The sequence below is a fragment of the Heloderma suspectum genome, chromosome 1 (assembly GCF_057233095.1).
Source record: "Heloderma suspectum isolate Gila_16-S chromosome 1, 16-S_ref, whole genome shotgun sequence".
NCBI lineage: Eukaryota > Metazoa > Chordata > Lepidosauria > Squamata > Helodermatidae > Heloderma > Heloderma suspectum.
Genome location: NC_139458.1, coordinates 436,411,019 through 436,426,170, shown reverse-complemented (window position 1 = coordinate 436,426,170; position 15,152 = coordinate 436,411,019). Strand labels below are relative to the sequence as shown.

The window sequence follows — 15,152 nt, the reverse complement described above, 5'->3', positions numbered from 1 at the left end:
GCCTACATTGTACTCCTTTCGGCGCCAGGTGAAGACCTTTTTATTTTCCCAGGCATTTTAGCTTTCTAAATTTTTATCTTTGCTGTTTTAAATCTGTATTTTAAACTCCTGTACTGCTGCTAGGTTTTATTGTGGTTGTATTGTTATATTGTGGTTTTAATGTTCTATATATTTTAAATTGTTTTATTGTGTGTTGTTTGGTTTTAGTTTTTGTGAACCGCCCAGAGAGCTTCGGCTATTGGGCGGTATAGAAATAAATAAATAAATAAATAAATAAATAAACTGGTGTACATAGGCATTCTGCTTCTGATGCTGGAGGTAGCACATAGCCATCAGGACTAGTAGCCATTGATAGCCTTCTCCAGGAATTTATCTAACCCCCTTTTAAAGCCATCCAAATTGGTGGCCATCACTACGTATTGTACTAGCAAATTCCATAGTTTAACCATGCACTGTGTGAAGAAGTATTTTTTTATCTGTCCCAAATCTCCCACCAATCAGTTTCATGGGATGACCCCAGGGTTCTGGTATTACGAGAGATGGTGAAAAATGATGACCCTTTGCCTATTGAATTAGGTGAATTATATACTCTTCTGTCTTCCAGTTAGAGTAAATGTACAGTAGAGTAAGTAAGGGGTGGCACAGGTGGTTGGGGGAAGGACTATCAAGCTGGTGAAATCCTCCAGGGGTCAGATGGTGCAATTATTGCACTATTTGGCTGGGTTGCAATTTGTGTCTGGATAATTAGTCTGGAGGAGAGAGATGTTTTTTCTCTTTTCTTTTCATGTGAAAGTACCTAGGAAGAAGGGAAAGAATTAAAATGCATGAGCTGTGGAAGAAAAAATAGCTCACGATTGCAGGTTGTGGGAAAAGCTTCAAAAACCACAGTGGTGTAGCAACACTATTTTTCCTGAGCTTGCCAACAGTCCCAGGTTAGAAGATGGGACACGACTAATTCATGTAATTTAGTGCATGCTAATCTATGTAATTTAATGCAAATTTAAAATAATACCTTTTGCAACTAAAAATAGCACCATTTTAAACACCTTTCTGTGTAATCCAACTTAGGGGGTTTTACAAAATGCATTGAGCAAACCTTTAACAAGAATAAAAAGTCCAATTTCCACAAACTGGTGCCAGCTCAGGACATTTTTGTGTCTAAAGAAAAACACCCAAATGGTTTGCTTGCAGACACTAATTGGCACAATCTCCAAGGAGGCTGCCCAGCACAAGCCTCATTGAAACAAACAGGAGCTGTTGTGAAAGAGCACTACGTGATCATGGGTTGGATCCTTCTGTCTCCCATCCCTTAATAGTGTCTGAGATACGCTGCATGAGGCAGCTGCTCTCTAAGCCTAGTGTAAAAGCCATCTCTGTGACGAACCAGTAGTTAATTCAGGAACTGTTCTTCTATTCATGGGAGCAGTAACTTTGCAAAAGCGCTGACCATCTTTCAGAAGGTAACTGTTGACTACCTCTTCTTTCTGCCACCAAAGAAAGACGTTGCACGTTTCCTAGGGTGTTCATTGGAGACTTTGCACGTTTCCCAGGGTGTTCATTGGAGACTTTGCATGTTTCCCAGGGTGCTCATTGGATATTCATTGGAGACTTTGCACGTTTCCCAGGGTGCTCATTGGATATTCATTGGAGACTTTGCACGTTTCCCAGGATGTTCATTGGGAGAGGGCTGTACATGTTCTGTTCCCACAAATATCCAGATATTAAATGATCTATTCAGACAATGCAGATCAAGGCCCTTATGCACACTTATTTTGCATAAACATACCCGGTGTGCATTTGGGGAAAGAATTGGGGGTTTTGTAGTTAGAATGTATAAATGGAGACCATGACTTGAGGCCAAACAAGTTGCTGGTTTAATAAAAGCAGAAGGATTGCCTTGCTGGATCAGACCACAGTCCATCTAGTGTGGCATTTAGTTTCCAACAGCAGCTAGCCAGATTCCTCTTGGTGCTTAGCAGGACATGGAAGTGATGGCATTAATGTGCACACCTGTGCTGTTGTGGATTGGAGGCTTGAGGAATGTGCCTGATCCTTTGTCATGGGAGCATTCTACATGAATGATCTGGTGCGAAGGGAGAGCCATTTGAGGTCCTTTGCATCACATGCTGTCATGGCCAGTCTGCAGCCAGCCAACCAGCAGCATCCCTCTTGAAAAGCCACATTTTCTGAAAGTCCTTTTACTCCATATTTTTTACTTAAAGTGGCTCCCAGGTGGTTTCCCTGCAGTGTGCCCCATCCCTCCGCATTAAATCCTGGGCCTGCCTCTGCGACGTGGCTGTGACCTGGCAGGGAGGTGGTCAAGGGGTGGGGCTGCCCCTCCCCCCCTCCCCTCTTTTTCCCCATTGGCACTACTGTCACCGGTCAGAGTATCTACCCTGCCTTTCTCATTCATAAAAGCTTCTGGGCTTGCTAGGAGCCAGAAACCCTCCCACTGTCTGGTTAGGAAAAGGGGAAAAGAGAGAGACGGCATAGGGGAGAGACATTGGCGCTTCCTTTAACAGGCATAGGAAGTGGGATTTTTTGTTTTTTCAAAATGGTGGTCAAGCATTAAGTAACTTCCCACCTGTATCCACCTCCTCAGAATGAACTTGGGGAAGCCCTCGGGGTGCCTGAGGAGAACCACCTATTCCAGATTCTTCTCTCCTCAGACACTGCTGCCCTGCTTCTTCTGTTCTTCCTGCTCCTGTCACACCAATGCCCACAGCTATTCTTCCCTCCACCCAAACACACCAAAATACACCCTTGAGAATCTGTAGCATCTTTTTCCCACTGAGAAAATTGGAGATGGGCTGCCGCTTTCTCCCTTCTTTAGTTTCGCTGTTCCAATCTGTCAGGATAGTGGCTGGACGCATTCATAGAATTCAGGCTTTCTCCATTCATAAAAGCACAGTTTTAATCTTTCCCATATCCCAGTGCTGGATGAGAGGTTCTGTGATGTCACCACCCCCCTTTCTGTGTGTATGTTTACTTGGAAGTACTTGCTCCCCAGTAAGAAGTAAATTTTGCTCCCCTGCAGTCTCAAACAGGGGAGTAAACCCCACCGAATTCAATGGGGCTTACTTTCAAATAAGCCTTCATGGGGATCATGCTGCAAAATTTGCTTTTTCTCCAGATACAGGAGAGGGATTCACCCCAATACTGGATGAGAGGGGAGAGGTGTGGGGTAAACTACAGGGGCTTACTTCAGGGCTTCCAGTTAATTTCCTTGAGCATGGACAGAGGCAGGAAACAACTCTCTCATTCGCTGAGCAGCACCTACGGGGTTGGTGATGTTTTTCATGAAATCGACTTTGGCCCATCAGGGGCACACGAAGCAAGAAAATCGGGGTTTTAGGTAGTGCATACTCGGCTTTTCCTGCTTTGTGTCCTCCTGACAGACCAAAGATGATTTCATGAAATTTTGGGTAATACCCCAACGCGTTTTTCATTCCTTTGGCATGAAGTTCCCCCCATGGTTGGGGGGCAATTGACATCAGAGCAGATTGCAGTGACAGGAAGCCAGTCCATTCCTCCTTCCTCCAGTGGACTGAGGGTGCAGTTCCAAGCACCCTTAAGGAATAAGTTCCATTGAATTAAGTGTGACTGGCTTTGACGTAACATGCTTAGGAAAGTGCTGCACAAGGAAACTATGGAAACAGTAGTTTTAAAAGAGTCTCAACAGATGAAATATTAAAAGAGCTCAAAGCACGTTCACAGCCTGGGGAGCCTCTTCTCAGTGCACATGTGACTGCGGCACAGCAGCAAATTGAATGCTGATATATATTTCCCCACACAGGCTGGCTGCCCTGTTGCTGCAACAACAGCACTTTCTCCAGAGACGGGAGGCGGTTGCGGGGCATTTACTTTCCCAGTGGCAGCAGCAGGTGGGGGTGGCAGTAGCAAGGAGCAGGTATGCAAGGGAGGGGGAAATGCCCACAGCCAGGTCTCTGAGATGGAAGTTGCGCAACCTCTTCCTGTCTCAAGCAACAGCTGGGAGCCACTTCATTCTGCGACTGGAGGAGGCTGTGTCAGAAGCGAGACAGACAGCCAGCCAGTGGGGAAGAGAATGTCCCAGTGGCCTGCTGCTCTGCTGCAGCCATACTTATATTAAAAAGTGGCTCTCTGCATTGTGGAAACATTTAAGGCCTGTGTATATTTGACCTGTACATACTAAAAGAGTTTCACGTGGGCCGAGAGAGGCATCCCATCGCATGGGGTACACACTGACCTCTTTTGTCCCACTGTCACCTCTGGTAATTTGAAAGAACCTGCAGAACATGTTTAGTAGAGATTAAATTGGGAGAAATGTTACACATTTATTTTAGAGTAATTTCCGGAGGGGAGCCATGTTAGTCTATTGCAGTCTTGAGGCACCTTAAAGACTAACACATTTATTTGGGCATAAGCTTTTGTGGACTATAGCCCACTGCATCAGATGCATGGAGTGCCCCATGATAATCTGATGAGCAAACTAGCTCAAAGTGGGCTAGATGAAACAACGATCCGGTGGATCCACAGTTGGCTACAGAATCGGACTCCAAGAGTGCTTCTCAATGGGACCTTCTCAAACTGGGGATTGGTAACAAGTGGGGTACTGCAGGGCTCAGTCCTGGGCCCAGTGTTCCTCAACATTTTTATTAATGACTTGGAGGAGGAGGTGCAGGGAATGCTGATCAAATTTGCAAATGACACAAAATTGGGCAGGATAGCTAATACTTTGGAAGACAGAAACAAAATTCAAAGTGATCTGGATAGGCTGGAGCGCTGGGCAGAAAACAACAGAATGACATTTAATAGGGATAAATGCCAAGTTGTGCACCTAGGAAAAAGAAACCAAATGCACAGTCACAAGACGGGGGATACCTGGCTCAACAACACTACAAGCGAGAAGGATCCTGGAATTGTTGTAGATCACAAGCTGAAGATGAGCCAACAATGGGATGTGGCTGCAAAAAAGGCAAATGCTCTTTTGGGCTGCATTAATAGAAGCATAACTTCCAAATCCCGGGAAGTACTAGTTCCCCTCTACTCAGCACTGGTTAGGCCTCATCTGGAGTACTGTGTCCAGTTCTGGGCACTGCACTTTAAAAAGGATGCAGACAAGCTGGAGAGGGTTCAGAGGAGGGCAACAAAGATGATCAGGGGACTGGAAACAAAGCCCTATGAAGAGAGACTGAAAGAACTGGGCATGTTTAGCCTTGAGAAGAGAAGACTGAGAGGAGATAGGATAGCGCTCTCCAAGTCCTTGAAAGGTTGTCACAGAGAGGAAGGCCAGGATCTCTTCTCGATCATCCCAGAGTGCAGGACACGGAATAATGGGCTCAAGTGACAGGAAGCCAGATTCCGGCTGAACATCAGGAGAAACTTCCTGACTGTTAGAGCAATACAACAATGGAACCAATGACCTAGGGAGGTAGAGGGTTTTCCAACACTGGAGGCATTCAAGATGAGGCTGGAGAGGGATGTCTCTGTCTTGGATTCCTGCCTTGAGCAGAGGGTTGGACTCAGTGGTATTATAGGCCCCTTCCAACCATACTATTCTATGATTCTGTGAGTATTATGGAGTATTTCAGGTTTATATGCAGTACATATGATGGTGGTGTGGAAAGAATTGTATGCAGTGAGGTCAGAAGGAAATTAAATGCATAAAGTACCAGCAGTGGCAATCACATCATTAACAGTGGTCATTCACAGTGCAGTTGTTGCTGATAACACAAACATCCTGGCAGTAGGTAAGCCAATTAACACAGGTAGTATGGTGAAAATCCTGTATCCCAATTCAAGCCACTGGTGATAGAATTAAACCTGTTGATGAATTCTTGCTTGGCAGTCTCTCATTCGAATCTCCGTTTGAGGTTTTGAGTAGAGATCCTTCTTTCAAACTGCCTTCCACTGTCAGCTGTGTAAAATTTAAACTGTAAGCCAGAAAGAATATTAACGGTGCAATTGGAAATTAACTGAAATTAACCGAACTCGGAGGCTATCCAGGGCAGGAGAACCACGGAGGGGATCATTCTCTTCATGCTTCTCCTGCCCTGCATTTTTGGATAGACAGCCAATTGCGGCTCTCTAGCCACGGGAGGACGGAACAGAGGCGGCGGCTGCTGTACGACACAGTGGATGTGTCGTACGGGCATTTCTGCCCTCCCTGCCCCGGAACGCCCCTAGACACATGCCTTTTCAGCTGCTCTGTGCTCCTCTTGCAAGGGTGGAGGACAGGGCTGTTCTCCGCTGCCTCTGAGGCAGCGCAGAAGTGGGGGAAGGTTGGTTCTCCGGGAACCGATCTCGGAGTGCGGTCTCCAAGGTCGGTTCCTGAAAACCAGATATCCTATGGCCATCTAGCCACTGTCTAGTGGCCATAGGATGGCTCCCTAACAAACGTTAGAGAGAAAACTGAAAGTTATGGAGAAAACTGAAAGTAAAAGAAACTAGCTCAGTTCTCCCCCACCCAAGTGCTGCATGTAAACTCAATGAGAACAAAAATAAGTCATACAGGATGCAAGGATTGGAAGAAACGAGAGAGGCTGTGGGAAATAAAGAACGCAGATACAGAGGAGGGGGGGAAGAAATAAAGTTGGAGCTTTGACAGTGGGTGAGTACGAGCAAATCTTGGTAATGGAACAGAGACCCCTCAGGGGCTGGTGAGTAATGGGTCACCGTGTGCTGCAATAAAGACAGCATGATTTCACACACGTCTGATACCAGTGGCCTTTCGTAAAATCTTTCAAATTAACAGAAGCGACATTACTTTTCTTCTCATTTTGGTTATGTGAAAAGCTACTAAAACCTGAGGGCCTTGTTCAAATTCAACACCAAACGGCCACAAATAAAGCCAATACCAGTGCTCCAGTAAACATCTAGGCCATTGCATTTGTCAGCAAGGCAATTGCATGCTCCACTGTGTCGTTCAATCCGGTATAAGCTACTACTTATTTTCCACCTTGGGTGTGTTGTGTAAGGTAAGATGCTTACAATAATGATACAGGCACTCCCTTGCATGGTAGAGATAACATTTTAAGAAAAAAAAGAGGCAGGATGAGGAGACAGACAGTATGGAAGGAAGGATACGGGCCATCGCTTGTCGTACTTTCCCCATGCCCAAAGTTGTCGTCAGCAAGGGGCTAGAGATGGATTGAGAACATCCAGAATGGTTTGCCAACAGTATTAACTCTAGAAGACTCCTCAGACTTGTGGCTTCCTTGGGGTTCTTTGAACTCAAGCAGAGGCTGGTGACATAGGAAAGGTGACACACTTGCACAGGAGATGAGAATTAAAGTTGGAAGTGCTCACGATGAGAGTGAGAGTTTATTTGACCCCAGATGGTAAGTGAAAAGGTTGGAGAGAAAATTGTATCTTTGGAGGCTGGGGGCGGATGAGAGATGGCAAGCAACGTTGTATCCAGACAGTCAGCGCTGAAATCCAAATGAATGTTCCTTTGTAAGTACTCTGTTTTTATGCCAAACACACTCATTTAGTGTGGGTCATGGATGGTGACGTTGACTCTATATTTTCTGAGCAGTCGCACCGCTTGAGTACTCTAACATGGTCACAAAGCACAAAGTAGTTTGGCCTGACCTTCTGCCCCTTGAGGTCTGGTTTCAGCCCATGTGAGTGCTGCGCTAGATGTCTGGGAATGGCCCCTAGCTAACTGGCACTTTGCTGTACACTGCAGACGTCTCGAGACATTTTAGACTTCATCTTCCATCAGCTCCAGCTAGCATCAGGAATGCTGGGAGTTGTGGTCCAAAGCACCTTGAGGGCTCCAGGGTGGGGAAGGCTGGTATATGGAGATGCTTTGTATTTCTGTAATTTCTGGAAGAGCACAGCTTCTTAGTATACCTGGAACAATTATTAGATTAGCCCTGTGGTAATTGGAAAAAAAAGAAAGAAAAAAGAAAAAGGATTTGCATAAACTGCTTGGGATGGCCAAGTAGTTAACTCAGGCTTTCAAACAGCATAAAATCACCCCAGGGGGCTTCTGGTTGGCTAGTTTAGGTTGCCTCTGAATAGGATTGTTTAGTGGGTGGTGGCGGTGCTAAATCAGACATAGGCATTGTTTCCTGGGACTGGTAGTTCCCTTTGGCTAACATGAAGATAACTGTGTGGCTAATTGTATCTCATCAGTGGGCTGTGCTGTCAGCTATCCCTCTTGTGTCCCTGATATTCAGACCTCCAGCCCTAGCAGAATGTTGTCATCTGAATTATATTCAGCCCCTGGATCTCATGGCTACAGGGAAGACTACCTGGCGGCCGTCAATCAGGCCAATTTGGGCTGGCCTGATTGTGTGTTGATGGACTTCACAGGCTCTGCTTTTTAACCACCTGTTTTTTTCTCATTCTGGTTAGTCAGAAAGAAAGATTTGCACAATATGCCAAGAATAGCAGCGTGGCCCAACGCTCCTCCTCCTCCTTTTCTGCACAGAGTCTGTGAGAGCTGCCCTGCTAGCATCCGCTCGATTACAAATCATGTTTGCTCTGAAATATTGATGTCCTGTTTACACTTGAGCGTCAGCAGCAACAGTTGGCAGCTTGGCCAGTTTGCACCAGTGAGGCGCAAAACTCCTTGAGAGTTTTGGTCTTTGTGAACGATACAACATTGGGTGAGCCAGTGCAGTTAGGCAGAAAAGCCGAAGAAACCTTTGTCAGAGGTGCTCGTGTGGCCCTATTACCATAGAATCTAAGCACTGTCTTACAAATGTGATTATCCTTGCTATGCAGTTCTTTCTTGATTGGGCAAAGTACATATGTGCTACATCAGGCCTCCTGAGCCTCCCCCTTCTCCATGCTGCATGAAGTGGCTGCCATTTCTCATGAGAGTTTGCATCCTGAGAGGACAGATGATGGCATGCTACCCAGCCCCTTTCAGCTCCTGAGAGGCAGGCAGATGAAGGGTGGGTGGGTTTGGCTTGCCCAGTAATTGGTGAAAGGCTATTGCAAAAGGCTATCGTGAGGCAATGAGGGATTTTATTATTCTCCTTTTATTAAGAGTTCCCATGACAGGATCTGTACCAGGGGACCTTCGAAGTAGTTAGTGTCATACCACTAATCTTAAACTCCCTCCCCAAATATTGAAACGGAGGTTGGACCCAGCAGGTCTTTGGTCTCTGATTATACGGAATGTTTTAATCCCGGAATTCACAGGGGTGGCCTTGGTTGGGCCACTTATAGCCTCCACGTCCTATTGGGAAATGAGGGATGATTGTCCATGCAGCACCATTATGTAGGCAAATGAGAATATAAAGCATGAAGCATCTTAAATGTTGCAGTAAGAGGCAGGAATTCTCTATCCCTCCTGGAGTGTTCTCATACCATGGCCATTCTGTGCAACTTGGAAAACCATTTTAATTTTTTTTAATCCTTCCATTGTTTTAACACCTTTTCCCTGCCTTATGCCACCTTGGTTAGTTGGTAAATATGTGTAAGCTTCCATTTGCAGTGATGATAATGATTCTATACTTGGGGGATATAGCTAACAGTGTAAAATGTATATAATTTTTCTTACACAATTCTCTACTTGAGGGATTTTTCTTTTTGCACAAACAAGCTATTTAATTAGAAAACAGACTCCTGGTGTTTTAGTATGTACACAACATAAATATAATTATGTGTTTAGCACCAGAGTACCTCTCCCAAAGATGTTACGTAAGGATGCATAACTACATTCAATCAAATGTTGGCTTGGCCAAAGGCAGCTGTTCAGCTGGTCATTTTGGCACAAAGCAAGTAACAATTTAACAATTACTGGATATTGCTGAAAATAGTTTATCACTCGGCCAGGCTGTCTGCTGTGAATTTCAGTGATATCTAAAATAATCTTGCGCAGAAAGAAAAGATAACTGAGGACATGATAGCAGGCTTAAAAGACCATTTTTTAAATAAAAAATTAGGAAGCTGCCTTATGTTGTGTCAGACTATTGATCCATCTAGCCCAGTATTGTCTACTCTGGGCCAGTTCAGATGTAACGCTAAGCCAGGGTTTGGGGGGATCACTGCCTTATTGCTTACAACCTGCATGCTCGTGCACACTGCCCAATTGCTCATGCTGCATGCAGGAGTGCCACAACAAGCCACGGACTTTCCATCCATCGTTTGTTTAGCGTGATGTGAAAACCCAAAACTCTGGCTTCACTCTTGCCCACCAAGCTAGAGAAAGAAGCCAAGACCTCAACAAAGACAGGTCTTTCTCAGCCTTTGCACTTATTTTTAACAGGAGATGCCAGGGCCTTGTGCTGATAAAGCATCTGCTCTGCCACTCAACTGTGGCTCGAAAGGTGAGATGAGGAATTCTTCACCTGGCCACTGATGGGAAGATTAGAAGTCAAGTTGTCAGCAGTACATATCTAGAACAGGTATCAATAAATGGGCTTTTTGTGGACAATCTGGCTTTGCATCTTTTTCTCCAGAAAACCAAGTTTGTAAGTTTTATTAATCCTCCTCATGATAGGGATGTTGCAGAATTGCTGGTGGAAAGTGGGCATTGTGGCTGGTAGTACACACCAAAATTGCCTTCCAGGCCGTGCACCTTTTTTCTTTATCCAGATGTACCCTTCCACCTGCATACAATTGCCCTTTCATGTGGGCTGGTATAGCATGGAACCAAATCTTTGTTTAAATACTTCTTGTGCCACCAGCTGTCCTGGCAGTGGGTTTGAGGATATTGTATTGATCCTTAGCTTTTACTTTTACAGACAGTATCTCCTGTCAGGTTGCTGAAAAGATGGAGTTGCTTCGGTCAGTCTCTCCATCTGTGTCAGAAATGGTGACCAGCCATTAAGTATTTAATCACAGGGTTTCCTGACTAGTGTAAATCAACCCATCAAATCAAAATTAACATGCCACCTGAATGTTTAAAGTCTAAACTGTAGTGTGTTGCTGGCACGTCAGTACCTTGGCAGCATTGGCAGGCTGTCAATCAGATGCCAAATTAAGCATAAAAGTCCCCTCCATCCTCCAGAATGAAATTCCAAGCTAATAGGTGGGTTGCAAACACTGTCAGTAGCTATGAGATCTTTTTGGCTTCTACACACAACCGGAATTATGTCCAGAGCATAACTGTAAAACTGGTTGGCATTTACCCTTATGAAAGCCCTGTGTGTATTTAAAAGTTACTAAGGAAATCAGATTAAAAGCAAGCATTATAAAAGCATTTTAAGCATGCTTCATAGCCCAAAGATTACCCTGCAGTGAGACAGAAATTATGCTTGGCTCACAAAGCTAGTGCACAGATGAAGACAGGGGGTTTCCTGCAGCCCCACCGAGATGGTGGAGTTCCCTTCCTGGGCAAATCTGGCAAGCCTCTTGTCTTTGCACTTTGAAGATGGCTTTAAAAAAAACAGGAAGGACTTTGATTAGCTGTATTTGTGTGTGGACTTATTTAGTGTTTTTTTTTTTTGCAGTGCTGTTTCATTATTTGTATTGTTTCATTATAACTGTTTTAATTGTTTTTATACATTAATGCAAGCCACCTTGCCATTTTTTTCCTAAAAGACACGATACAAACTATAAAATGAAATAAATACCAAAAGTGGGCATGTCTAGGTAACCCACAGGGCTGCACCAATCATTTGGGCATGTGTTTAGGAGGCATGCTCATATTGTGAATAAATGCTTTAATTTTAATAGTTCATGTTGTTGCGAGGGGAGGTAACTGCAAATTGGATCTATAGAATTTTTTGTTGTATAGATGGTTTTTTGTAGCAGGCTGCTCGCAATTGATCCCAAATGCCATTATGAAGTCAAAGGCACAAGTGCAGCTGTTCCTTGGAAACTTCAATAACCTTTCTAAGGTGCCCCCATATTTCTTGTGGTAGTCCAAGGGCAACATCCACTAGGAAATTCTCTTGTGCAAGACAAGATGAAGGTGTATTTTTGAGGATCCTGGAAAAAAAAAGTTAAGTGTAAGATGCATCTTTAGAATTTAGTAAACACAACTTAAAAGCAGTTGAGGACAGGCCTTCTTTAATCATTTTCTTGCTCAAATTATAGTAGCATGCCAGAATAGATGGACAGAGGTGTGGGGATTCAAAATCCATTAGTACCATGAAAAATCTAAATTTAAAAGGTATATTGACATTGTTTTTGATTGAGCACTGGCTGCTTCAGCTGCCTGTTCGGGGTGGGGGGCATCAGATGTCCCAAGCACCTGTTCTCAGTGGCTGCTGGCACCCCAATCCTGGCTGCAGTATTTATTGTATGGAAAAGAGAGCAGCCAGCCAGACCATGGTTGCTAGTACTCATCACCAGCGGCAGAGAAAGGAGCTGGGCATTGAACAGGGGGAGAAGAGGACGCCTATTGGAGCCTCATTTAGTAAGACTCTGGCAGGTAACCCTATGGAGGAACAAAAACCTAGACCAGATTTTTCAAACTTTGGGACTTAAGGCAAGTCAACTCAGAAGTCACTACTCATTCTTGTGTGGGAAGGTTTCCTTTGGGAGCAGAAAGCTAAGATTCCTCTTAGAACATCAAGGTTAAGCGCCTGTAGAATCACAGCTCCTCATTGCCTCTGAGAATGCGAAGATTCAGCTATGAATAACCATGACTTAGTTGCAGTATTTGCAGCTGTGTCTCTGGTGAATTCTCTGCCCCAACCCAGACTCTTGCTGAAGAACTAGTATATTCCCTTTGCTCTCTCGAAATGTAAGCTTATCGTCACTAGGATCATGACACCTCACACAGAGATCTAACAACCTCTCAATTATATGCTGAAGTCATTGTGGCTGCTTTCTCTGGTCTCAGCTTTCAGTAGCAGCAAAATATCCCTTAGCAATCTAAAGCAGACTATGCATGCCAGTTTTCCTCAATTAGGGCCATGTTTCCACGACAACGGTAGGAGAAGCTAATGGAGGAGTACCGTTTTTAAAAAAGGAATCGCCTTCGCTGTGAGCAGGGTTCCACAAGCAAATTCTCTGGACCAGTAAAAATCGCTTCACAGAACACACTTCCGGGGGGGCGGGGTTGGCATGAACATCATCTGACTGGCAGGGGCTGCTCAACCAATAAGAGAGGCCTTCCCCCCTCCCCTTTCTGCTTTCCTCCGAAAGTCCAGATGCACCTGCATTTCACGAGCAAGCCTCATTGAGGACAATGGGAGTTACTTCTGAGTAGACACACATATGCTTATGCTGGGAAAGAGGGGGGGAGGGAGAACACAAAGACAGAATCCAGCCTCCATTGTAACCCGGGGTTAGGGGTGCATGAAACCCCGCTTACCTGGCTCCGCCGGGTTCCGGAGGTGGGGGGAGGCGATCCGTTCCTCCCCCCAGAATCCTCAATGGGGGGGGAGGCGATCCATTCCTCCCCCCCCGGAATCCTGCCCGGCTGGCTGTGCTCCACGGCCAGGCCGCAGAGCTGCGGGCCGGGCCAACCCGCAGCGGGGCCTCCAGCCACTGCCGGACTGGTGCGGACGTAAATGGTGCGTAAATATTTAGCCTATCACGAAAAAAACAAAGAGCAAACGCAAATGGCGGTGGCTACGGCAGCCGCCATTTGCATTCCCTTTTTTTCCCGCCGTGATACGCTATATAAATATTTACGTAGCCTATTACGGCAAAACAGAGGGGCACAAATGGCGGCCACTACGCCATTTGCACCCCTCTGTTTTGCCGTGATAGGCTACGTAAATATTTACGTAGCCTATCACGGCAGAAAAAAGGGGAACGCAAATGGCAGCCGCCATAGCCGCCGCCATTTGCGTTCCCTTAGTTTTGCCATGATAGAATATGTAAATACTTACGTAGCCTATCACGGCTTCCGCAGGGACGCAAATGGCGTCCCTGCATTAGCCGTGATGGGCTACATAAGTATTTATGTAGCCTATCATGGCTATATGGAAGAAGCGAATGGCGGCCGCAGGTAGGTGCTCCGTTCCGGGCCCATTTCGCGGGGCGGGGGGACTTCGTTCCGCCACGGATTTCAGGGGGCCGAATACACTGGAATTCGGCCTCACCGAGATCTGTGGCGGAATTCTCCGCCATGCCTACCCAGGGTGTGTTTCCACCAACGATTTACTCCAACCTGGCTGCACGGTGAGGTCCCTGTGTTTCCATGGCATCATGGCCATTCAGCACCAGCCCCGCATTTTAACACTGAAAAACCGCTTCTTCCGAGACTGGTTATAGTCTGACCTTTTCAGCTTACTTCAGCTCCATTACTGACTTGTTTCCACAACTGCACTGGGTTCAGTATCATAGTCCTGACCATGGGGCGTGTAGCCTGGCCTTTATGGGTGTGCCACTCTGACCTCAGTCACTCAATCCGTTACCTCCCTGTTTTCCAGATGTTTCACTCCTGTTTTGGAGCAGGATGTCAAGGGATCAACTTTTAAAACATCATTGAAAATAAGCACCAGAACACAGCCCATGACCCCAGTCAAGGGGTGTTTTCTCTCACTGTGCTGAATGAGGCTTGACCCCTCAACTGATAAGGCACATATCAAAGCCCAGTTCCTTAGATGTGATTAGGATGTAACTCATAGAATCATAGAATAGTAGGGTTGGAAGGGGCCTATAAGACCGTCGATTCCAACCCCCTGCTCAATGGAGGAATCGAAGTCAAAGCATCCCTGACAGATGGCTGTCTAGCCTCATCTTGAATGCCTCCAGTGTGGGAGAGCCCTAGACCTAGGTAATTGGTTCCATTGTCATATTGCTCTAACAGTCAGGAGGTTTTTCCTGATGTTCCACTGGAATCTGGCTTCCTGTAACTTGACCCATTCTTCTGTGTCCTGCACTCTGGGATGATCGAGAAGAGATCCTGGCCTTCCTCTCTGTGACAACCTTTCAAGGACTTGAAGAGCGCTATCCTATCTCCCCTCAGTCTTCTCTTCTCAAGGCTAAACATGCGCAGTTCTTTCAGTCTCTCTTCATAGGGCTTTGTTTCCAGTCCCCTGATCATCTTTGTTGCCCTCCTCTGAACCCTTTCCAGCTTGTCTGTATCCTTCTTAAAGTGTGGTGCCCAGAACTGGACACAGTACTCCAGATGAGGCCTAACCAGTGCTGAGTAGCGGGGAACTGGTACTTCCCGGGATTTGGAAGCTATGCTTCTATTAATGCAGCCCAAAAGAGCATTTGCCTTTTTTGCAGCCACATCCCATTGTTGGCTCATACTCAGCTTGTGATCTACAACAATTCCAGGATCCTTCTCGCCTGTAGTG

The 15,152-nt window shown here is 45.7% G+C and overlaps 1 protein-coding gene across 15 annotated transcripts in view; it reads left to right on the top strand.

Moving 5' to 3' along the window:
* Nucleotides 1-15,152, top strand: part of NCOA1 (nuclear receptor coactivator 1) — a 406,595-nt gene that overhangs the window by 188,600 nt on the left and 202,843 nt on the right. The window contains exon 6 of one of the 15 annotated variants that reach the window (XM_084829479.1): nt 10,211-10,349. The exons of the other annotated variants lie outside the window; for them this stretch is intronic. The gene's annotated coding sequence lies outside the window, so the exon portion shown is untranslated. The remainder of the gene's footprint in view (nt 1-10,210; nt 10,350-15,152) is intronic. 15 annotated transcript variants of the gene reach the window in all.